The following is a 26,259-nucleotide window of genomic DNA, read 5'->3' as shown; positions in this document are numbered from 1 at the left end:
TCACAAATCCATCTCTCCATGCCCCTAACAACTGAATCTCCCACTGCAAAGAGGCCCCCAACATATTCTCTGTGTGAGAGGATATGGTTGCATCACCCAAGGAAGGGATGCCTTCTAAGGAAACATTCCCTTCTTTCTCAGTCTGATGTCCTCCTTCCCTGAGACCTCCATTCTCCATAATAGTAGTCAGCCTGGGAGTGAGATGTCTCTTTCATATCCCTGAGGGTCTCAGCCACATACCTCTGCCTCCCTGAGCTCCTCCAGGTCAGTCACATTGGCTTTGAGGTAATGAAGTTGCTCCCTGAGAGCAAGGAGCTCTTTGTACCGAGCATACACTCATGCCCCTCCAGCAGATAGTCATACATGCAAATTCTGTGCAATACACTGGGAAGTACCCCCTCCCCTGCTGGCAGTCTACCTTCATAACTTATGGTATTGGCTGTTTAGAACATGTAGAGCTTGTTTACTTGAAAGCTTGGTCTTTGTTAAAGTTGTCATCTAATTAAAGGTTTCAAGCTCTGTCTTCCAATAAAATTACAAAAGTGGAGTAGTACTCACCTTCTCTTCATTCTGAGTGTGTCCTTTGTCATAAAGAACCAAGACAGCCCACCTGGGAGAAGACCGCTGCTGGGTCATCACTCACTGAGCCTCGTGATTTGACTGGGTTTTAAATTAACTAGAAGAATCTCTGGTAGATTGTATCACTGCCACCAACTACTCTATAGTTAGCAGGGTTTCTCTGACTGAAAGGGAGCAATGAACCTTTAGTTCCCTCTTTATATTGCTAGCAGACATAAAAACATAGTCCTACTTAAGTGGGGAAATAGCAGGCTTTGCTTTCCTTCGGGTAGGGGGGGTGAACTAGAGGCTTCCCCCCTCTCCCAGAGTCAGTCAAACGCTGAGAGAGCTTGTAAACAAAGGGGGGGAAATGATTTTATACAAAATAAGCAGGTTCCGGATTCCAAGTGTAGCTGTCGCAAATAAGATTAGCTGCTTAGCAGTTACAAGAGTCTGCCCCCCATCACCAAGATGTTTATAAGTGGTACTTGACTTAATCATTACTAGGCTGTTGTTGCAGTGAGAAAATTATAAAGTAGATAGATGGGTACTGCAAAGACACACACACACGAAAATAACTTCTAACGCAAGTCTCACTAAAACACTTACCCCTAAGTTGAACTTTCTGAAGTCATAAGCCCTGGCTTCCTTCCCTTGGACCTTACCAAAAACCTAGGTGGGATCAACCCTGCAATCCCTGACCCCCCCCCCCGCAAAGGCATGCAAAACTTGCCCAGAGAGAATTTGGCAAGACTCCATCACTCTTCTCTCACTGGGCACACCCTTCTTCTTCACAGTAGACCCTAAGGAGCCCATTAGTTCCACCTAATTTCTTAACCTATTTGGTCATGACACAGGGTCTACAAACTATCAGTCAAGGAAAACCATTTGATGCAGTTAACACTATAATTACTGGCTGGCTGCCCACTACATTTGTCACAAAGGGGACCAGCTTGTGTGCCTCCCTACTAAACTCCATGTGAAACTCTGATATCTGTTTGCAAACTCCTGTTTGCAAATTTCCTCTTGTCTTGTCTTTCAAACTGAGGCACTGATCTGCTTTCAAACTGAGGTACTTTTGGAATGTGGCCCCTCCCACAAGCTGTGTGACTCACCTGCAGCTAATTCCCACTTCCTGCCTCTTTAAGCACAACCGAAAAACTGCCTTGCCAAGAAACAGACCTCTAGCCAGCCAGAAACCAAACCTTAAAAAGGACTAGCCCTAACAAACCTAGCTTGTCCTTTGCCCCTTGTTTCCTTGTTGATTGATTGATATATATTTGCTTGCTTGCATTATTCTTTAGGAAAGAAAGTTTGCTGTCTCCTCTAGTCTGAGTCTTGTCTTTTCAAGAGCTGCTTTCAAACTGAGGCACCTCTGGTCATTAAGATGACCAAGGTCTGGCATGCCAATGTAGACAGTGATGCCATTGATCCTTGTCAGTAGGCTAAGCCATGACCAGTGCCAAATAGAACCCTGTGCTGGAGGAAGTGGAGGACATCCAGACCTATTTTGAATCCATTTCAGAATCTGGTAAATCCCCACTCTCCAATCTGTGGAGGAGATACCAGAACCTGAATACGTCTAGAGGTCAGCAGCAACCCATTTTTATTTATTTATTTTTCTTGTAAGCTGCTTGGGCCTTTGGTATACTAATCTAAATAATGAAGTATAATTTAAATTCAGCTATTTGTATAAAAATTAAAATAAACAAGGAAAGTTGTGAAATTTGAAGTGGATTTTATGCATATTCTATGTATCAATTATTAGAGAGCTTGGAGGAGAGATTTGTTTTATCTACTCCAGCTGCAACAGAAGTGCACAGGTAAGGAGAGCACTGCTAGTTATATTGTCTGGAGACATTGAGTTAAAGTTTTAAATAAAGTAGTTTATTAGGAAATACATCAGAGAGATAGATAAGCCTACATGCCTAGCTGTTTGCTACATAAAGGAAGTGGGGAAGGGACAGGATGAAAGTCTTTCGCTCTCAGTTGAGAGAATGAAACCTGTGACTATCAGTCTAACAAAGGGGAAATGGAGTGAAGAAAGCATGGTCAGAGGGGGGATGTCTTTACTGGCTATCTCTACCCCTACTGCCCCTAGTGGTCAATAGGGTTACTGGTGCTAAGAGTTGATGCCATCAGGAGCTGCATCACCAACACCAATTTGTTGGCTCTGCCTCTGTAAAGCCTCTGTAAAGAATTTGAAATGGGTTTAATAAAATAATTAGCATAAGAATTCACGTGCAGACGATTACATTTTAATTAGAAGTAAACCATAAAGCAGGTGTTCATCTTAGATATCCTAAGAAGCTGACATTAAGCAAAACATCTGTGACAGGAAGAAATGCATTTCAGCAAACAGCCCATGGTATATCAAAAGGTCTTCTAAAAGGGTTTCAGTCCTTTGTAATTATATATGGATTGGGTTTTATTGCACATAATACTGTTGCCAATATCGATAGCAGCAACTAGGGCAAGTGTTTATCAAATTCAGTTCTATCCAGAATACTTGGGAATTGAGATATAACAAATAACAGTAAAATAAGAAAAAGCAACAGCATTTTCAAATAGCAATTTGTTTTTCGTTTTAAATGATGTTGTAAGTCACCTTGGAAATGTTATACTGAAAGGTGATGTAGAAATCTTTGCAGTAAATAAATAACAACCAGAGTCCAGGTAGCCATGGAAATGTCTTCTCCCATAGAAATCTCCATTAAATCAGCATTAGTTGTAGGGTTCTGTGTGTGTGTGTGTGCTTGTGTTTGTAGGGCACTTGGTTCTAGGTGCTATTCTTTCAGGAAATCAAATGTATTGGTGCCCAGGACAGAAATTTCCCAATATTGTGTCCCAGTTCTGGATATTTCTTCCAGCACAGCTCATATTCCAAATCATGACTTCAAGCTATTCAGACTTAAATATATTTTTTAAAAATATTCCTGATTAGATTCTATATATGTTTTTTGCTCTATTGCTTCCCACGGTGAGGCTCTGTGGAAGATAACCGAAGCACAGCTGCTTAGTCATATGTTAACATTCACAAGGTTTTCCAAGGCCAAAGTTAACTGAGGTCACTCCAGGCCTTATACACAATACAGAGAAGATCTAAATCCATTCATTTTGATTCAGCACTTGAACCAAGACTCTGGTACATGGAAATCTATAATCCTTTGACAATATTTTGGTTGTCTTTTTTTGACAATTTGTGTAGATCACCTTTAAGAATAAAACCACTTGATTCTGTTTGTGGTTTTAACCTGGATATTTAACTTGTTCACTTAATTTGGTTAATTTTATTAGTTTTATTTTACATCGTATTTATTTTATCGTTGTGAGCTGCTGCGAGCTGTAGTGTACTGGATGAGCAGGGAATGAATATTTTAAACAAACAAACAAATAAAATAACAAGGCAAATGAAAAAGAAGGGATCTGAAGATTGTCTTCTTTTTTTAATGTCCAGTTAGGAAATCAAGTCCTTACTCTAGCACAGTCAACAAAATCAAAGGTCTTTGTGGTCTTGAAAAAAATAGGGCATGCCTAATGGCCATTATCCAGTGCTATAAATCATTTGAGGAAACAAAGAACCTGGGTAGTGTCCTTTGATTATAAGAAGAATTGCTTTTGTGTTATAACACATGTCTCAATAAGTATAATTAGCAGATTCTGGAACAGTTTTCCAGGTGCATATTTATCATGAACAGGATAAAGACTTCACTTTCTACACCCTAGCCAGGATTGCTGATCTAATTTATAGGAGTAAATGAGGCATCCATCTATGCAGATAATGAAAGCAAGACACTCTCACTCCCACACACAGACAGTTGATCAGAAGAAAGAGTTACAAACGAAGACAAGATTGTCAGCTATACATCAGGTACCTGAGACCTTCAGAACTACTGAAAATTAGTTTGTTCCCCAAAATATAATGTTTTTGCAAGAGTATGTTATATGGAAGTAACTGAAAAAAAAAAGGATAGAACATAATGAAATAATATTTGTTTTATTTTATTTTATTTATCAATCAAATTTGTATACCACCCCAAACTTCTGTCTCTGGGCGGTTAACAAAAGCATAAAGCAAGTTAAAATACATACAAAAACTTAAAACAATTTAACAATTTAAAATCACCTAAAAACCCTTAAAATTTTAAAGAACTGAAAAAGCTTGGGTGAAGAGGTGGGTTTTCAAATACTTTTTAAAAATTATCAGAGATGGGGAGGATCGTATCTCAGTAGGGAGCACATTCCACAGTCTCGGGGCAGCAACCGAGAAAGCCCGTCCCTGTGTGGCCACCAGCCGAGCTGGCGGCAACTGGAGACAGATCTCTCTGGACGACCTCAATGGGCGGTGGGGCTCATAATGAAGAAGATGTTCTCTTAGATACCCAGGGCCTAAGCCATTTAGGGCTTTATGAGTTATAACCAGCACTTTGTGCTGCTTATAACTTATTTACTCTTTAAGCTAATCCCATAGTTATAGAAAATAAACTGAGTATGAAAAAATACATTTGATGGACATTGTCTGGGGTCGAAGGGAATAAAGGTCAACAAATATTGGCTTGGTCTACTAGCCAGCCATAGTCTGTTGTCACCACCTACTCCTTCCCCTCCCTGAGTCTTCTGGCATGTGCAGAGGGCTCAGGAGAGAGGTAGAGTCATTTGTGCTAGGATATGGAAACAAGTTTTTTTAAAAAAAAACAAACAGCAGGAATCTCTTCTCTTGTTTGGAAGAGACTCCTACAGTTTCTTACCTTCTCAACACATCAGCATAAATGAGAGCTCTGGAGATAGATCTCAGGACCTCTGGGGAGCACCCTACACTCCAAAGGCTAAGGGGCATTTGCATGAGAAAAAGAACTGCTATCTCCTCTGTGGAGATCTTGTCATTTTGATTTTGTCAGAATTAATGAGTGAAAGTGTGAACCTGGGGGGGGGGGGGGTTTGTCCTTGTGAGCCATACCAAAAAGAAAAATGAAGCATCTAGCCCAGGAAGCAGTTCTTGATTATATTAAAGGGCAGCAAATGTCCAATTATTAGTGTATTAACTGCCCTGAGCCATTTTGGAAGGGCAGTATATAAATCCAATAAAATAAATAAATAAATAAATAAATAAATACATAAATAAATAAATAAATATTTACCATATGGAGGTGCCATTTTGGATTTTTTTAAAAAACCAAAGAGGTCCAGCCATTATCCCTATTCTATTTAGCACAAATTTTGCAGGACTGCCTGAAAAAAGAAATAAATAGACATACGTTTGATTCCCACTTCCTTCTCCCATCAAATGCCAATGTTTACCATACAAATTAATGTATTTAGATGAACAGAGAGGCCTCTGAGTGGGAAGAGCATAATAATGCCTCACTTTTCATAATTTCTTTTGTTTCTTTCAAAGCCTTTATATGATAAAACATATACTTAGCTGTAAAATTAGTAAGCAAACACAAAGTGTCGTATATTGATAGTTAATATACCTAATAACTATTTATCGAGTACTTCAGCTGTGAGATATTTATGTTGCCTAATCACAGTTTGAAAATTGCAGTTGAATAAACATTGGAGGAGAATGTGTTTGAGGTGTGGAATTAACCTAAAAATGAGGAAATTAACCTAAAAATGATTTTTAAAATTTAATGTTCATTTTTTAACAATGTACAGAATACAAGAATAAAATCGAGATAACCAGAGAAAATTAGGAAAGAAGTTCAAATGTAAGAAAGATATTAGAAAAGAAGGAAGGAAGGAGAAATGTAATGTCATGATGTCACTTCTGAAAAAGATGTGACGTCATGTATAGAATATAGAAGCATTGCACAAAGTGGTATAAATGATTTCTGTTCTTCTGACCTCCCCCAAAATAAATGAATTTGTCTAATGACTGACATCCAGACTAACAAAGCACTAGTGCTGCTAATGCTGCACTGGTGCTATGGGGAAGGGGCAATATTGGTTCATCTCTCCTTCTCTCTGAAGCCTACTGTGACTCCCAAAAATATGTCCATGAGGGCCACATGACCCCCAGGGACATGTTTTCAGGAATCAATCAGTTTCAGAGTGAAGGATAGATCAATGAAATGTTTCTGTATAAGCTGTTTTGAAAATGTTTTTGTAGAAAAGCAGTATATAAATATTCTAATAATAATAAACAATAAAGCTTGAGGAGCAGGCAGCACTGGCATGGGAATTAACTGAGTCATTATTCTTGCCCATGTAGTTTTTGCTTGTTGCTGAAGAGTTTTTGCTAGGTGAGATGTATAAAATAATTGTCCTGTACCATAATCAGGAACTGTCAAGGCACTTGGGCTTGGAGAACCCTGGGTAACTGCAAGTGAGCAATTTGCTCCGATGAGGACCAGAGTTGGAATGAGGTCTTAAATAGGGATATGTGAATTGATTTGACTACAAAATGATTTGTACCTGTTTTGGGAGATTTGTGGACAAAACAAATCGCCCCTGTGCTAGCTGGCCAGATTCGGGACCAAAACAAATTGCCCAGATTTTGGACCTGAAAAATGTGTAGATTCAGACCTCCATTTTGTGTATCAATTTTGTGTCAGGAAATATTTTTGAAAATCCTACCCTCCTAAGCTTCAAATTGGTGACTTACAGTGTGCAACGATGGGCTGGCGATTCCCCCTGGTTCCAGATTGGCTCATTTCCATTCAAATCTTGTGTTGCCATGGTTGACTGATCCCACTTGGACTAAGGGAAGGGTCAAAGAAAGGACAAGGCTGGGGGGAGTTCAAAGGAGGGATTTTCAAATGTACTTAAGGAGGCAGCCAGTCACCGTGCCTCATGAGAGAGAGAGAGAGAGAGAGAGAGAGAGAGAGAGAGAGAGAGAGAGCCAGAGGAGCTTTGCTTTACCTTGCATGCCTGCTGCGTGGAGTGGATTCTCTGTTTTGTTGTTCCTGCTTTCATGATTGAGGAAAAGAGAATTTTTTTTACCCCCTTCTTGCTGCTGAGAGAATCACTGCCTGCACCTGCTGTTTGTGTGAATCGATTTGTCTACAAAATGATTTGTACCCAAATCTACCTGTTTTGGAAGATTTTGGGACAAAACAAATCACCCCTGTGCTAGCTGACCAGATTTGGACCCAAAACAAATTGGCGGTGATTCGCTTCAGGTATAAATCGAATAGAAAAAAATATATTCGTGCACATCCCTAGTCTTAAATACCATTAGGTTCAGACTAAACCTCCCAGGCTCTGCCTGCTTGCCTGAAATGGTGAGAGATTTAAAGGGGCAGTCTTCTGGCTTGGAATCTAGCACTTTCCCACTCCATCAAGTCTCTCCAGGCCCATTGCTGTTGGTGTGCAGATTGGCCATTGCTGTTGGTGTGGAGAAGTACATAGTGTGGAAAATGGCAGAAGTGACACCCCTCTGGCCTGACTCCTCAGGGTCAGACTGTTGCTCAAGGCTGTGGGTCATGATGGTGATTCCCAAGATTGCAAAAGCTGATCATCCCTGCTTTAGGTATAGACGGTGCCAATATGCCTGTCCTGAAACTAGACAGTGGCCTATCCTGTGAGCTTGGAAATCACTCTGTTCTCTAGGTGGTGTTTCAGGAGCCAGAAGCATTATTTTTCCCCTGGTGGTAGGAGATCCTCAGGAAGGGTTAGGAACTGTGCATGCCCGAGACAGAACTGGACCGTGTGACTCTTTGTAGGCGTAGCTGGCTCCCTAGTTCCAGTTCTGTCTCGCTCGGGACTAGACCTTTCAGAGAGAGCTCATCTTGTCGATTTATTCAAACTACTTTCCAGTCTGTTTTTTCAGCTTAAAAATTTACTGCTATTCCTCTCTTTATTCTGTCTGCCTCCTCTCCTCTCCCACCCAGCGTGTGCAAGGGTGGGAGGACAGTTTGCACTCCATTCGGTATCGAAAAATTGACTTCCTAAATTGACTTTTAACTTTAAATTTGGCTTTATTGGTTGTTCATATAAAGTTAGTCTTTTCCGTTGTTTTTTACTGTTCTCTAATGGTCCTCATGGACACAGCCCATGCCAAGGAGCTTTTGCAGGGATTGATGTTGGTCGCCTCGTTGTTCCCACAGCACCTGGGCAACGCGCAGGAGGATCAATCCGCTTCAGCGGTTTCTCCCGATGCGACTCTGACCTTGTCTTCTGTTCCTGCCGCGCCGGTGGCGCTGGCAATAGAGGCCACCATGCCGGGGCAAATACCCACAAAGGCAACCAAAAAATTCAAGCACTCAGGGGAACACATTACTAAAAAGAAAAAGAAACGCAAAGAGTCCCTGGTCAGAGCAGAGGGACACAAGCGCGCGAGCAGTTACTGATTCAGGCTGTTTGCTGCCGCTCTAAAACCAATGGTGCCAAGAACAAGGATGGCCATAAGAAGTGCACAAAGACAGAGCAGGGCGGCCGGTGCCCAGTGGGCATCCTACCGGCGACTGACCCCTTACCCACGGAGGGCTTATTGGGGGAGATTTCGTGGGCTTCGTCACCACCAGCGAACCCGCCAACGAGGATTTTCCTGCACCGGCTCCTTCCGCGTCTCTCGTTGTGAGTAAAGATCCGTTCTCTCCTAGAGCCACACAGTGGCTAAGGGAATTTTTTAGGCAGGAACTTGTAATAGAGCCCCCTGCAGTACCAACTCTGCCGCCTACATTGCAACCTGATACTTTACCTCCTAGAAAGTTTTCTTTTCAGTGTTCTCGCTCACCCAAAGGGAAGCACAACTCTCAGGGCTGCCCTTGGATGTCTGACCCCTTGGAGAAGTAGGAAGCATAACTAAAGAAAATTCAAGGACAGATGTAACATTAAAGTGTAGAATATCTCCATCTCATAACATAGAAATGTTTCCCCTTATAAATGAAACTGTGAGCACTCTACTGCAACATGTTGAAATTTTGTGGAGCATGGGAATTGCTTCACTGACTGCCTCTAGCCTATCAATTGGTTATCCCTGCCCTAAGAGATTGTTTTCAGCCTATATTTTAAGAAGTGTGATGGGGCTGAGGTACAGCTTTAGATTGAGAGAAGACAGTTTTGAGACAAATAGCTAGATATGGTGGAAATGGGGTGTTAATGAAATATATGGGGTGGTGGGGTTTTGGGGTGTTTTTTTTTGAAAATGTAATATGCATCAAATATGTTCTAATAATGTTTAACCATTACAGATTGATTTTTCATTGAATGCAAGAAATCTTAACTTGACAGAATCTGCTCGTACAGAGCAGGAAAGCAATTTACGGTGGCATGCTTAAGTCAAGGTGCAAAAAAGGTTGTCCAGCAATATGATGCCATCCTAGATATGTTAGAAGCTGCTCTCCATAACAATCAATCTTCATGCAAGTCCATTTCATGGGCAGTTTTGTCTGGCTCTGCTCTGACTTATCTTCAGATTGCAACATAAGAGTGGAAATGGTAGCTGTTTCATTTCCTCAAAATATGTATTCTGTAGAGAAAAAGTATTTGACATAGAAAATGCTTGTTTTCATCTTCAAAGTTAAGGGGAGATTTAGTTAAAATTAATCCCTGAACTTAATTTTTTTCACTTCAAATAGTATCTGCTGTATCAAACCTTCTGAATAGTATCTTCCCAAGTCTCAGGTTAGGAAGAAATATATTCAAAGTGCATCAAGAAACTGTTGGGAAAGTACTCTCATTTATTTCAGTTCAAACAATTGCCCAGGTCACCTTCCATTGTCCAACCCCTTCCCTTTTTTTAACAGATTAAAATATGTACCAGCCTCTGCCTTCCTCTAGCACTGGAGTGTGCACAGCCTGTTTCTGACCTACTTTCCAGTAGGCTTATGAGATCACCAGGCATTCCACATGTGTGTCTGTCCATGTGTCCATATGTGTATCCCACCCCCACCCCCATCACCTTTCAGTGCCTGGACCAATATGAATCAAATTGGATACAGTTGTAGGAACACATAGGGACACCTCAACTGCATAGTTTGGGATGATGTCATCCACCTTAATTCAAGATGGTGGATATGTGAATGGTTGAGGCACAAGTAGGCCTGTGAACCACCTAACCAAATTTGCTACAGCTGTAGAGACACATAGGGACACCTCAGTGGTGTAGTTTGTGATTATGTTATCCATGCCGATTCAAGATCGTGGACGTGTAAATGTTTGAGGTGCAAGTGGGGTAACTTCTGGGCTGTCTTACCGATTTGAACCAAATTTGGTACAGTTGTAGTGAGTGACACATAGGGACACCTCAATGGTGTAGTTTGGAATGGTGTCATACACCCCAATTCAAGATGGCAGACACAGGAACATTTGAGGCCAATTGGGTTAACTTGTGAACCGCCTAACCAATTTGAGCCAAATTTTCTACAGGTGTAGGGACACACAGGGATGGCTCAAGGGCATAGTTTGTAATGAGGTCATCCACCCTGATTCAAGATGGTGGACACATGAACATTTGATGCACAAGTGGGCTAATTTGTTGACTGCCTAAATGATTTGGACCAAATTTAGTCTGGTTGTAGGGATAGTGAAAGGAAAGTAGGCAGATTAATTCTTACTAGAACAACTTGCTTTGGGGTGGGGAATTCCCCTTCCTTCCATGGAGCAACCGCAAGAGCAACAGGAGGTTTGATAAGAAAAGAGGTTGGATGGCATTCCCCAGCAGCTGCAGCTGATTGGAATGACAGGAACTTTTATAATGGGTGGAATTTTCCATTCCCAGGAAAAGTGGCCAGCAGGAATTCTAGTCGGGTGGGGTGGGGGGGAATGTTTCCTTCTATTGTAAAGCAAACAAATAAAATATGTACTGTGTGCGAGCACTGGTTCGTGCACACACATGTCCCAGATTCAATCACTGGCATCTCTAAGTGGGACTGGGAAAAGTCCTCTGTCTGTGATTTCTGGAGCCACTGCTACTCAGAGTTGCTATTACAGAGCTTTATGGACCAGTGCTCTGACTTATATAAGGCAGCTTCGTAGGTTCATCCCAATTATTTTAGGAGTGGGGAAGGAACTCCCTCTTCCTGGACCTGCAGCAGCAATAGCAGTGGCAAGAACCTTTTCAGGGAAGACCTTTAATATTCCTTAAGCAGCAGCAATAGAGGCTATCCATCGCCCTGGGGCAATATATTGCACAGTTGGCCCTTAATAGGGTTAGGGCGAGCATTGCGTTTGCATAAACTTCTCTTCCTCTTGTCATCTGGAAACACTGAGTTCAAATTACACTTTAAGGCTGTATTCATGAGCATTACTGGGGCAGGAAGGGCGGGCAAGGGAAAGGCAGAGATGGACCTTCCTTCTGCTCAGGTGATCGTTGATGGTTTCCTTCAGCACCCACACAATCCCAGCAGTCCAAGGACTCATATATGATGGATTCAGATTTTAGAAGAGTATTTTATTTTATCACAACCACACAAACCATGCTGCACAGAGCAGCATGGATCTCTGGAGGCCAGGACTCATTTTCCCAGCCTCCAGGAATCCCACAGTGCACAGCACAATGCATTGGGGGATTTCTTCTGGAGTTGGGTGCTCTAGGTGCCTGACTCTGTGTATGCTCAGGCTTCATGCAGCCCGAATATACACAGAAGGAACCCTGTACCTGGGGTAAAGGGCGAGTGAGCTTGCACCCTTTAAGCCAGGTAAAAGCCTGGGTAAAAAAATTGGGCTTGCAGCACCAGGATCAGCCTCAATCCTGGCACAGTGTATGAGCAGCCCTACCCAGGTAGGGCTTCCCTAACCTGGGTAGGGCTGCTCGTGTGCACAGCCTCTTTAATTTTAACATGTTATTTGGTCATGTGTTTTTTTCTTTTGCTTTCTAAATACAGCCAGGTGTGGGGTGATCTAGTTTGGGAATACAATGTGGAAAGAGGAGCTTTAACCCTTTGCCCCAGTCAAGATTGCTTGCTATGGCTACTGTTAGTCCTGGGAGGGAACTATCCATTGGCTGCAATGGGAGTTTCTCACTTAGGGTATACAGCAAACAGATACAAGTGGGTGGGATTCAGATTGGGAGTGTTGTGGGGGGAAAGCCAACCCACCGCCACAGCCCTGTCAGATATCCTCATTACTGCTATTTAGAAAACAAAAATGAGACAAACTATTGAAAAGGTTGCATGTAATGAGTTGTTTCACCTCAGTCTCCTTCATAGCTTTCAGCCCTGCTTGCCAGCCTTTTCTTGCCAACAGCCCCTCTTCAGGATTCTTCCTCTTCCCTGCAAGTTCTCAGCTAGACTAATCTTCCTTTCCATCTTCAGCTTGGTCTATTGTAATTTTGTAACAGAAAGAGATCCCCCTTCCCCCTGTCTCTTTCTCGTCTTTGTTTCTGCTGCCTTTCTCCACCATTATGTGACTAGTAGAACACCAAGGGTAAGTCTCTGACTTCAGTCAGATGACTCCAGTAGCTCTTGCACCTTAACATGGATGAAATGCTTGAATTACTACTTTGAGTCAGGGCCAGTCTGGAGCTATAGTTCTGAAGGACAGATTCTCCAGTCCAGGTTCCTCGAGGTAAGTAAGTGGCTGGAGAACTTGAAAAGCTAAGAGCTACCACCTGAAACGCAACAGGAAGAAGGTATGGCATATGTAGAGCAGGCAAGGGCAAGAGGCCACATTCCTACTATTTATACCAGTCCTTGTTAATACAACAGCTTCATATTTCCTGCTAATTTATGTTGCAAAAACCTGATCCTATGCAGGTCTCACCTAGGCTATAAGCATTCTGGTTTTGATCCCAGAGCTCTTTACATTTTGCATATTACAGCGGAAGTGTGACATATGCACTTCTGCTCTATGTGCTTCTCATAATGTGCAAAATGGCTCTAACGAATCAGTGGTACAACCACTGCATTTTTGAGCCAGAGATGGAAGCTGAGCCTCTTTTCTAAGGTGAGAAGTAGAGCTCTAAACATTATAGCTGGGAAATTATTTCAGGGCTCTAATAATGAGAGAGGGTTTTGTAAGGAGATAAACATATCAGCTAGGGAATTACATTTACTAATGGCAGAAAATGAGGAAAGAGAAGCCACATCTTCTCGGTAAACACAGAAAATTACCAATAGAGATGAGAAAAAGAGAGAGACTCCAGGTTCAAACTATATGTGACACAGAATGCCTTAACCCTTTCACCTCCTCCTGTTTGTCTACTTAAAAATTCTCCTCTTCTGCTTGCCTCCTTCAAAACATGAATATATATATATATATTTTTCTCCCCTCACAGGGGAAAAAGCAGCTGGGAAAGATTTTTAGAAGACAAGTGGCAATAAGAGAAATAGCTAAGTAGCTCCTCTTCCACTCAGATTTGTAAACAAACAGACAGGAGGAGGCCCTGGCATGGTTGGTCTTCTTTTTGATGCCATGCACACAACAGTCTGTCACCACACACACACACACACACACACACTGCAAACAAAACAAAACCACTTGTATTCCCTTAAGAGTTGGTACCTGGATCAGGGACTCTTCTAGAGATCTTAATTCAATTACCTGGATGTAGGTGGAAGAGAAGGAGTCCAGATGGGAGAAATGTATTCACTTTACTACATTCCAGTAGAACTTGCTATTATCTGTAAGTATAGGTTTGATAGCAAAATTGCCTCAAAGTTTAGAGTTTATAGACCTCTTGATATAAAATGGTTAAAGTACAACACTTTGGCACATTTTTATTTTTAGGCAGTTTCAAATACTGAGTGCAGCAGAAGAAGGTATGGTCTCTGTTGATGAGGCAAAGACAAGAGGACAAGCTCCTTGTATTTATACTAGTCCTCATACTTCCTGCCAAAGACTTCATACTTCCTGCCAATGGCCCAGTTCAGATGATACTTTTAAACATACTGTTAGTATATCTCTGTTTTTTAATACCCAATTGGAAAACAAATTCAGATGAACAGACCAATATGGGTAGAATGAATGATCCTATCCTGGTGTTTACAATTCAAACTCAGTGGTGGGGGGGACGATGACACTACTTAGCAATCCCGACAACCATCTAACCATATTATAGTGACTAAGACACATTTTAAATCCTGCATTATATCTAGTATTTAAATCCTGGGTAAAGAATGTATGTTTTTCAATTCAAACGATCATTTGTACATGTATAGTGGAATCTAATCACGTGTTGAAAGTATCATCTGAACTGGCTCAATATTTATTTATTTATTTATTTATTTATTTAATTTATATACTGCCTAGTATAAAAATCTCTAGTTGGTGCACAGAATTAAAACATAAAATATAACACATTCAAAATTCATAAAAAGATAAAAATCAATTAAAAACACATTAAAATTTAAAAATTGAATCTCAGTTGAAGGCCTGGGAAAACAGGTACATCTTTAGGGTCCTCCTAAAAGCAAACAGAGAAGGAGATGCTCTTATTTCAGTAGGGAGTGTGTTCCAAAGCCCTGGGGCAGCCACATAAAAGGCCCGGTGACCTGAGTTGCCACCAAATGAGTCTGCGGCACCCATAATCGGACCTCTCCAGATGATCTTAATAGGCGACAGGGTTCACGACAGAGAAGGTGATCTCTTAAAATACCTTGGACCTAAGCTGTTAAGGGCCTTATCGGTAATAACTAGCACTTTGTATTTCGTTTGGAAACCTATCGGCAGCCAGTGCAGTTCTTTTAGAATCAGTGTTATATGGTCCCTTTGGGTAAACCCTGAGACCAGTCTGGCTGCCATATTCTGTACCAATTGTATTTTCCAAACTATGTACAAAGGCAGCCCCACGTAGAGTGCATTACAGTAGTCAAGCCTAGAGGTTATCAGCATATGTACCACCGTTTTAAGGTCACTACTCTCCAAGAATGGACGTATCTGGCATATCAGCCGAAGCGGATAAAAAGCACTCCTGGCCACAGCCTCAACCAGAGAAGCCAGGGAGAGTTTGAGATCCAGGAGCACTCCCAGCCATGTTGATGTTCTTTGTAAGATTCTGAGATTTTACTGCAAATTTTTAATTTTGTTTTATGTGTTTTAATTCTATGTTTTACTTAAATGCTTTATTGTTCTACTTGGTGAGCCTCCAAGAGAACAATTTGTTATGGGTGGCCAACAAATAAAAAAGTTGTTCTTAGAATAAGCGTAAGCGATTTCACTGAAAACAATTGAAATCTTCCCATATAAATCCCCATTGTCTACGATGTACCTTCGCATATGGGTGGAGACATTTCAATACTAATTCATATATCAGTTTTATAAGTAAGACACTTGAGAATTTTCCATATATATTAGATTGTTGTTGTTTTTAAAAAGACCAGAGGTTTAAGACCTTGATCTTTCCTGAGTATTGCAGTATCCTCCAGTACAGTAGATAACATTTTCATCTCTTAAAATGATAGGCAAGTGTCACTGAAGAGAGATTACTTTTCTTTTTCTCCGACATGGATATGAAGTCTACATGGCATTTATTATCAGTGGGCTAAAGAGATGATCTTTGAAATGGCAGATGAAGTTGGATGATAATTCTAAGTGTCAACTCAAGACTTTGGGACATTTAAAGAAAGTTATTTTTGTCTTCCTTCTGGCATGAACATAAGGCAACTTAGTTTTAAAGAACATTATAGTGATCTCTAATCTTGGTTTCTTATGCTGCTGGAATCTGATATATAACTGTCCTGTAATTCATGAAACAACATCTGTGTTCAGGCTTGCATAGCTGCTCTGAGAACTGTTAGGAAGAAATTGCTTTATGTAACCATTCAGTACCTTTATCAATCTATTTATTTGAAAATGTATAATATGTACTTCAGTTCATAAGAATTCTAAGATTGTAAAACAAGAATAAAATAAATCTAAAAAAGCAATTTAAAACATCAGCAGTAAATAGTTGTAATAGGATAACAGAATCAGCAGCTTTTCTCTATCAACAGGACAAATAGAACACAGGTCAAACCTTGCAACCCTTAGTTATGTGTGCATGTGTGTATGTATTTTTTAAATTTATGCTGCATCTTTCTTATGAATGATTCAAGGTGACTAACAATAGAGCTATTATGGTACTATTAATTAAAAACATACGTAAAGGGACCATCAGTTATTTACAAGGAAAATATCCAGAGGCTAAAACCACATTATTTACAAATAAAAAGCCTCCTGAAAAGATGTCTTAGCTCCCTAACAAAAAGTTGCCAAAGAAAGTGCAATTTGCATCTTTTTACTTTTCCCGGGAAAGGCGTCCATTAGGGTAGGGACCACAGTTCAGGCCCTACTTTTCCAAGTGGCTTTTAATGAAGCAGTACATACAAGATGATTCAGGGAAGAGAAGGAGTGATATTTACTGATTTTCCCTCCTTCCAAAAGTGCTCTTTGGCTTCCAGAAATATGCTCCTGAGGGTCATACAGCTCTCAGGGACATATTCCTGGAAGCCAAAGAGCATTTTGATATAAACCTATTCTAAAACACAAACAATACAATTGTACTGAATGTCATGTTGGCTCAACCGCCCTGAGCCATTTTTGGAAGGGCAGTATAGAAATCAAATTAATAATAATAATAATAATAATAATAATAATAATAATAATGTTTCCATTATGTTTCCAGTAAAACATGACATGTTTGTCATTATTAAATGACAAGCCTAATATCATGGTAATTCTATTGCTAACTTTTCACTGTGTTTCTTGCATGTTAAAGCAGTAAAACAAATCTAAGGTGGCAGGAAATATTCTAAATCCTATGCTTTCAAAAGAATGCAGCTTTGCCTAAGTAACTAAAGGAACATGGAAAAATCAATATTTAATCTTGGCAATATGTGCTAACTAGGGTGTGCACAAAACTGGCTGGCCCAGTTTGGTTCCGGGCCAGTTTGGTCCGGCACCCCTCGAATCCCCCCTGGTTTCGTTTGGTTGAGGGGGGAGGTTCGTGGACTTTTTCAAGATTTTTTTAAACCTTAAAAGTGATTATCGAGGAAGGGGGGTGCGGGGAGGTTGCCCCTCCCTCCGCTGGCCTTAAAAAAAAAAAACCCTTAGGCCTTTTAGGCCCATTTTTTGGCCCGTTTGGGCATTCCTAAAATGGAGTGGTGGCCAAAATAGCGGCTGCTGCGCATGCGCAAATGGCCTCTGTGAGGCCTGGCATGGCCCACGGCCTTGCAGAGGCCATTTGCACATGCGCGGTGGCCATTTTTGTTTTGGCAGCCATTTTTAATGTTTTTTTTAAATGGTCACCACGCATGCTCAAATGGCCTCTGCGAGGCCGTGGGCCATGTGAGGCCTTGCAGAGGCCCTTTGTGCATACGCGGCAGTCACTGTTTTGGCTGCCATACCATTTTAGGAAGGAACGAATGGGCCAAAAAATGGGCTGAAAAACGGGCTGAAAAATGGGCCTGAGGAAGACATTTTGTAGGCCAGCGGGGGGAGGGAGAAACCTCCGCTCACCTCCACCACTACCTCGATGATAACTTTTAAAATAATTTCCCCCCCTTTAACTTGAAAAAGTTCATGAACCTCCTGAACCATCAGGGTGGTTTGGTTCTAGGCAGAACCGAACAGGGGGGTGTTTGGTCTGGGGGTTGAACCATCAACCCCCCCGAACTTGAACCGCGAACCCCTGAACCTGTTTGCACAGCCCTACTGCTAACTTGGCAAAGAGTTACCTTTTAACATGGTGATTCTCTTTATTTAGCAGGGGGAGAGTAACTGGCCCTATCCACCCCCAGCACAGTACCTCCAATGACTGCTGCTGGTGTCTGTCTTTTGTTTCTTTTTAGATTGTGAGTGGGCGGTATAGAATTTTAATGAATGAATGAATGAATATATGAATGAAAAAAATAACATTATACTTTGGATGGTTTCCAGGAATATGGTTCTAGCACAATCAAATGAGCATACATATGTGAGAATCTGTTTATGAAAGGTTTTTAAATGGTAGTATGTGGATTATGAGGAAATATGGAAATACTTTCCAAAGAAAGTATGTGTTCAAAATATTTTTATAGGAAAACTATTTTTATTGTTGTTGATTGGTATTCTACATTTGAAGATAAGAAAACCTGTACTTAAAGATGTCAGAAAATGCTTAGAATCTCTAAGGCAATATTTCCCCAAATCCTGCTGGTGAGATTTTCTAATTAGAGGTACACTTCATTTTATAGCCCCAAAGTTTTACTTGTAAACTAATTGCCAAATCTTGTCTGCTGTTGTGTGCATTCATTTATCTCATGTTCTTTTTCTTAGATTAGTAGGCAGCAGTAGCGTTATACTCCTGATAGCACACAAATACAGTGAATTCATGTATAGTGAAATAAGGAAGAAGCAGGATTGTGGTGGCAAGGGGCTTGCCACGCTTTTTGATCACTGGACCATCTGCTAGGGATGTGCATGGAACTGGTGGGGGCCGGTTCGATGGTGGAGGCCAGTTTGATGGTGGGGTGGTGGTGGCTTTAAGGGCAGGACAGGATGCACTCCCCGCTGCCGCCGCATTTCCCCTGCCGGTGCACGTTTCTCTAGAAGCCCATCGGAGCAGCAGCATACCTTCCTGCTGCCCCGCTCTGATGTTATCTGGAAGTAACTGGAAGTAGTAGCTACAACTGTGCGTGTTGCACAATGTGTGCGATGTGTGTGCATGAGCGATGCATGCAGTCACACCTACTACTTCCAGATAACGTTGGAGTGGGGCAGCTGGGAGGTATGCTGCCGCCCTGACAGGCTTCTAGGGAAACGTGTGGGGGTGGGGGAAATGTGGCGGGGTGGGGGTAAGTGCATCCTCCCCCACCCTTAAAGCCACCCCCCCACTGTCAAACCCTTGAGCCGGGCAAGGTTTGAACCAGTTCGGAGGCCCATAAAAGGGCCTCCAAACCTGTTCATGCAAATCCTTTCTGTCTGCATGGTGCTTACGAAGTTGTCTTTCATTTTGGTTGTCAGAGACCATATTTTTGCAGGCTTTTTGACTGCATATACAGCACCAATGTACATACATTTTGTAAGCATGCAGGGTTTGTAAAGATGGTGTGCTTATATTGGGGTGTATGGCTTGCCACAGTGATCCCATGTCCCCCCAAGTATGCAAGCAGCACAGTGTTTATACCAGGGGCGTATCTAGGGTGAGGCAGGTAGGGCACATTCCCCAGGCGCCACTTGAAGGGGGGCACCATTTTTAAAAATTAAAACATTTTTTTAAATGGCCACTGCATATGCTCAAATGGTCTCTGTGAGGCCCTAGGCCATGCCAGGCCGCACAGAGGCCATTTGAGTATGCATGGTGGCCATTTTGTTTTCACCGGCCATTTTTAAAAAAATAATAATTTAGAAAATGGCCACCACACATGCTCAAATGGTCCCTGTGAGGCCCTAGATGTCAGTGGGGGGAGGGGAAACCTTTGCAGACCCCCCAGCCTTTAGGAAGACTCCCAAAGGGGTTACAGTTTATATCAATCTATCTATCTAACTATATGTCACTATACACACATTCAGTTTGGCACTATGTACAGAGAATCAGGGCTTGTGAATACTGAGCTGAAGCTTATGAGCTAGTATTGTATTCATTTGCTCTTACTTTGCTTCTTGTGATAAGTGAGTTAAATGTGATGTCTTAATAATATGGCTATTAATGGTGAGTTTGTCTTTGAATCAGTGTGGAATCCTTAGTATTAAGGCCCACTGGGAGTTTCTCTCTCTCTCTCTCTCTCTCTCTCTCTCTCTCTCTCTCTCTCTCTCTCATTTTAACTGTCTTTCTGAAATACTAGAATATATTCCAAGAAGTCACACAGTTTACTCTGCATATCCTTTAATTATTTTCAGAGTATCTGGGAAAAGTCAAATTTTCCATTTATTTTTAAAACTTATGTAATAGTGATGCTACAATGCATAGTAAAGAATTAGACAGGCACTTCTGTTTAGTTTTCCAGGTACACCTCCACATAGTATTTGGGTATTTCATGAGCCCCAGCACACTGAAATTTGTAGTTTTCCAGCATTTTTTGGTCTGGCTACGGCCACTGCTAAATAGTTTTTGAAATATTAAAAGATTAATGAGCTTGACTTGTATTTTTGAGCTGATATTATGGTAAAGTTTTCTGAAAGATGGGTGTCAGATGTTTGGTGCAATTTCAGTGCTTGCACGAGGCACTATTTTCCCTAGATATGCCTCTGGTTAATACTGAGGTCGGGGGGGGGGGGTTAGATTAAGGCGGGTGTGGAAGTCTGGGTTAAAGTTTGTTAGTCCTCCTTTTATTGGATTGTGCCAGGCCTTTGGCTATCACGTGTTCGGGCTCTCTTGGGAAAGGTGATGCAGTGGGGTGAGTCCTGCAGCTCTGGTGCAGCTATCATTGTTGTGGTGTGGAATAGAAGAATTGGTGTTGGCAGAGCAGCAGGATATTACAGGGGAAGGGAAACTAGTAATTTAGTAACTGTTTCCATTTCCGGCTGCCCTGTCAGCTTTCAGGCCTCAGGGAGTAGTTCCAACTACCCAAAGAACCTAGCCATGCTTCTTTGCAGTGCCAGATTGGTTCAGAATAAGACTGAAATCATCCATGACATGATCATTATGAGGGATGAGGGAGCCGATCTGGCTTGTATAACTGAGGCTAGTGGCCCAGTTTTGGCTGAGCTTATCCCACCAAGCTACTCTGTTGTGGAGATGGCTAGGGGAAGTGGGCGGCGTGTGTGGAGTGGCTGTGGTCCATAAGAATACCATCTCCCTTATCAGGGCTCCTGTGAGGCAGCTGACTTATACTGAGTGTGTATTTTTGAAGCGGGGAACAAGGGATAGATTAGGTATTCTGTTGGCATACCATCCACCCTGCTGCCCAACTGACTCCCTAACTAAGCTGATGGAGCTGGTCTTGGAGTTGGTTTTGGTGTCACCCAGACTCTTAGTGTTGGGGGACTTCAATATCCACTTTGAATCTGACTTGTCTGGTGCAGCTCTGGAGTTCATAGTGGCCGTGATAACTATGGGACTATCTCAGTTAGTTCCAGGACCTTACATTTTGATCCAGTCCCTGAAGACTGCATTCTGCTGTAATGTTTTTAATGGGTTCTTTGTGGACAAAATCTCTTCTATTAGGGCTGACTTGGACTCCACTGTTTCTGCAGAGTCTATTAAGGTGATGTCCAGCAATCCCTCTTGCAGTATTAGATAGGATCAGTTTCAATCTTTGATGCCTGAGGATGTGGACAAGCTGCTTGGGGCAGTGCGGCCTACCACTTGTTCTATGGATCCTTGCCTGACTTGGCTGCTTCTGTCTAACAGGGAAATTGTTTGGGGTGGCCTAGTTAATATCATTAACTCATTGCTGAGGGAGAGTAGGATGCCTCCTTGTTTGAAGGATGTAGTTATTAGACCACTTCTTAAGATGCCTTCCCTAGGTCTCTCAGCAATGGATAGTTATAGGCTGGTCTCCAATCTCCCATGGTTGGGCAAGCTGACTGAGAGAATGGTGGCTAACCAGCTCCAGGCAGTTTTGGAGGAAACAGATTATCTAGACCCATTTCAAACTGGCTTTAGAGTAAGCTATGGGTTTGAGATAGCCTTGGTCAGCCTGGTGGATGATCTTTACCAGGGAATCAACAGAGGGAGTGTGAATCTGTTGGTTCTTTTGGATCTCTCAGCGGCATTCAGTACCATCAAGCATGGTGTCCTTCTGGATTGCCTTGGGAAGTTGGGGAAAGAGGGCACCACTTTGCAGTGGTTCCAATCCTATCTCGCAGGCAGATTCCAGGAGGTGGAGCTTGGTAATGGTTGCTCTTTGAAACAGGAGCTGTTTTCCCTCAGGGCTCCATTCTGTCACCAATGCTTTTTAACTTCTTCTCAACTGCTGGATGAGGTCATCAGGAGATTTGATGCAGGGTGTAATCAGTATGCTTATGACACCCAAATCTCTTTCTCCTTATCATCATCATCATCATCATCATCATGAAATGGCATTCACTTCCTAAATGCCTGCCTATGCGCAGTAATGGGCTGGATGAGGGACAACAAACTGTAGCTGAATCCAAGCAAGATGGAGGTGCTCATTGTGGGGGATCAGAATTTGAGGGATGAGTTAGATCTTCCTGTGCTGGATGGGTTTACACTCGCCCAGAAGGAACAAGTATGCAGTTTGGGAGTGTACCTGGCCTCACCCTGGTTTCCCAGATGGTGGCTATGGCCAGGAGTGCTTTCCATCAACTTTGGTTGATTCGACAGCTGCGTCCATTATTTGAAGAGAATGATCTCAAAACAGTGGTACACCAGCTGGATACAAAGTGCTGGTTATCACCTTTAAAGCCCTGAATGGCTTAGGTCCGGGTTACCTTAGAGAGTGCCTTCTTCTATATGATCCCCATTGCATGTTGAGGTCATCTGGAGAGGTCCGTCTCCAGTTACCACTAGCGCTCCTGGTGATGACTTGGAACTGGGCCTTCTCTGTAGCTGCTCCTGGCCTGTAGAATGCACTCCCAGCAGATATCCGTAGTTTGGACTTCTTGTTGGTCTTCAAGAGAGCCCTAAACATGTGTTTGGGCTGGCCTTCCAAAGTTTTTAAATTGTTTGTATTTTTAATTGGTTTTGAATGGCTCTGAACTGTTTTAAATTTGTTTTTATATGGTTTTAAGCAGTTTGTTTTAAATGGTGTTTGTTTTTGTTTTTTACTTACTGTGCACCACCCAGAGCCTTTGGATGGGGCAGTATAGAAATGTAATAAATAAATAAATAACATAACATAACATAACAAAACATAACATAGAGCTAGTGAGTAGGATTAAGGAGCCAACAAGTTGTCTGAAGCGACAAAATCATTTGCATTATGAATGACAGGAGAAAACTTCATGACTTCACTTTCATTTCTACAGGGCCCATTGGGCCATTTCTTTTCCAGACATTGCTCTTCCCTTTGAATTACCCATGTGGTAAAGACTGTGGGCCTGCGGTTCAAACAGGGAATGGCGGGATGGGAAGGAAGCCACAGAAGGAGAGTGATTTCAAGTGGAGAAAGTGGTAGGGAAAGGGCTAAGCACAGAGCAGTCTCTGCTCTTAGTCCTACTCTTCTGAACCCCTTTTCTTTTTTTCCTAAAAAATGGCATCAGGGCTCTCTAGTAAAAAATGTAGTCAGGCAGCTGAAGTGGTTTCCTAAACATATCATGAAGAACCTTCTGATCAAGGGTGGAAGTGAAGCAGAGAAAAACCGGTGGGCCATGTGATGTGGTTGGGAAAAGTGCTAGGAGAGCTGAATTTTTGAAGTGGTGGCTGTGCCTCTCAGCTGTATAGGAATTCCCTATGTGTCTTTTCAGTTTAAGAATTTTAGCAATCCCTATGATTAGAAAAAGCTAGGCTGGATTCAGATGTAACACGAAACCAGAGTTAATGGGGCAGAGGTTGGAACTCCAGTACATCAACATTCGTGGAACTGCAGTTTTGCAGCAGAAATGACTAATGGTTTGCCTTGACAAACTCCAAATGGACCTTTGGTTTGCACAAAGGTTCGCTGCTGAGACATCCGGTTTGGCCATCAGAGGGTTACCTCAGAACCTGACACAGCCATAACTGCAGTTGCATGCCGATTTCCAAACTGCAATAATAGAGCAGGTGCCAGGGATAGTGCCTGCTCCATGCCTGTGGTGCTTCTTGGTGGCTGCCATTCCAAGCCCCTTCTCTCCTCAATCCAGCAGTGCAGTTGCCCAAGAACAGGGATGCCACCATGTTCCATCCCAGGCGTGTCAGTTTCTCAAGTGGCCCAGTCACACAGAAGCATCCCCTCTTCCCACACTGTCCCTTGCTCTCCCCTCCTGGCAAGTAGCAGGGAAAGGGGATGGGATGACTGGACAGGCACCAAGTGCTTTGCTCCCCAAGAAGGAAGTCACAATGATGTATGTGATTGGAAAATTTAAATTCTGGGAATTTTAAATGGGTTTTATAGATCTGTTCACCAAGCCGGTGTTCCCCCCAGCCTCCCACGTGGCCCAGCTCTGATCTCAGTGCCAAAATCTCCTTTGGGTGTGTGCAGGGCTTCATGGGGGTGAGGGGTGGGGTTGCAGCACTTCTATCTTTTACCATGAAGAATGGGGGCCCCACACAAAAGGTGCCCCCTTTGTTAGGTTAGCTCAACTCATGAGCATGCAGTCTGAAGGGAGACCTAGAGGTCACAGCCCCATGGTCCTCCCCAGTATCCTGGCCCTCTCATGAGAGGGCAAACCTACCAGCAGCAAGCTGCCCATGTAGCAGGAGCGTAGTTTGATCTGCATGGACTGATTAGATGCCCTTGCAACAGCATCCTAGGTCATCGTGGGACAGACCCCTGCCATTCTTTGTCCTCCCTTATATTCATATCCCCTCTTTGGAAGTTTCCATTTCCCCCTCCCTTTCTTAGTAACAGGGAAATAGTGCCCCATCAGCCCACTCCCCTGATCGTGCTTATATGGGACTATTTGCGTGCAGGGCTCTTTGAGGTGGGGCAGTGGTGCCATTGCTGTCAGAAGAAGAGCTGGCATGGCATGATTTTTAAAGGTACTTAAATTCCCTTTCACAAACACAGGTGTTGTGTAGACCTTGTCTACAGCTACTCTGATTGGAGAGGTTTGTAGTATTTAGGTTGGAGGAGCATTTGAATGTCTTATGTGTGTTTTTCTTGAGGATCATATGAACATTATAACTTTTGATACAACAATGTTTCATCAGTTCATATTAGCAAGTAATTCATTTTCCTGCTCCCCTCCTTTTATATGCCTTCCTATTTTATTGCAGGGTATTGAATACTTGTAAATCAAAAGGATCGATTTTAAATACCATAGTAATAATAAATAGTTATACAAATGCAAAATTGATGGAAATTACATGAGTCTCAAATCTCAACCTAGGCTACATTATTAGTGAAAAGTCCGTTCTGGAAAAGATAACCAGACAAGGTGTGCATTATTTCATATGTCACTAATTTTCTATTTTACACTTTTTTTGGGTAGAAGAAACAGTGTCAGTTTGGCAGCAGGCATGCTGTTTCAGACTGACGTTTTTTTAAAAAACAAAGCGAACAATTTTTGTTATTTATGCTGAAGGCATAAGTTGTGCATTGGCAGTAGAAGGCATTTGAACACCAGCAGTTGTTCTGAGTATTGCCAGATCTAAAGATAGATTATAGCTACCAGCATTATTGAACAGGACATGCTGAGAAACAGGGAAATCACCAGGGGGCAATGGAGGGATGCACACTGTTGGGAATGGCAATGAGTGTCTCTGAAATAGGATTAGATTTGGACAGGACAGAAATTCTAATTGGGGAGATTTGAGGAGAACCCAGATTAATGAAACTGAAGCTTCATGAGCCTCCATTTGTGTTGGCTATAGCCACATATCTCTTGCCGAAACAGCTTGTCTTGGGGCTGCAAACAGCACCCCCCTATGTGATTTGGAGTTGCAGGCTTTCAACCTCCATCTTGGATAGCTGAGCACATGGTATCATGAATTCTGCGCATGCCCATATTTGGCAAAATATGCATTTTGGTTGCTTAGCACAAGCAAACATGAGGCACCATTGCCCAAAATCAGACTGTAGGGAGAACCTCAAGAGCCAACCGGCTGTTTTACAAGGGAGGAAGCAAGCAGACCTGGGTCAAAGAGACCAAAGAGGCAATGGGATAGCGTCACTAATTGCTTCCAGAGCTACATAGATAAGCATGGCACACCCCTATCACAACATTAATGAGCTGGCAAGGACCCAGAGGTAGGATCATTAACAGAAAAGAAAACCTATCTCTCTTCCAGGAAGAGATGTCCCACTCTTAGATAGAGCTTGGGTTCAACCATTCAGTACTCCCTACACACTTCTATTCCATCTTTTCTTTCTT

At 42.3% G+C, this 26,259-nt stretch overlaps 1 long non-coding RNA gene across 4 annotated transcripts in view; it reads right to left on the bottom strand.

Moving 5' to 3' along the window:
• Positions 1-5,037: 5,037 nt before the first annotated feature.
• LOC128352398 (uncharacterized) overlaps positions 5,038-26,259 on the bottom strand; it is a 48,851-nt gene continuing 27,629 nt past the window's right edge. For 2 of the 4 annotated variants that reach the window (XR_008320376.1, XR_008320375.1), the window contains 2 exons: positions 13,987-14,066; positions 5,038-9,973 (listed from right to left, as the gene is read on the bottom strand). This is a non-coding gene — a long non-coding RNA (uncharacterized LOC128352398). Of the gene's footprint in view, positions 9,974-13,730; positions 14,067-14,147; positions 14,849-26,259 lie in introns of those variants that run through there. The other 2 variants (XR_008320378.1, XR_008320377.1) reach the window with 2 other exon arrangements.

Source organism: Hemicordylus capensis, chromosome 3, assembly GCF_027244095.1.
Source record: "Hemicordylus capensis ecotype Gifberg chromosome 3, rHemCap1.1.pri, whole genome shotgun sequence".
Lineage (NCBI taxonomy): Eukaryota > Metazoa > Chordata > Lepidosauria > Squamata > Cordylidae > Hemicordylus > Hemicordylus capensis.
Note: the sequence above shows the minus strand (reverse complement) of the source record. Positions and strands in the feature narration are given on the sequence as shown.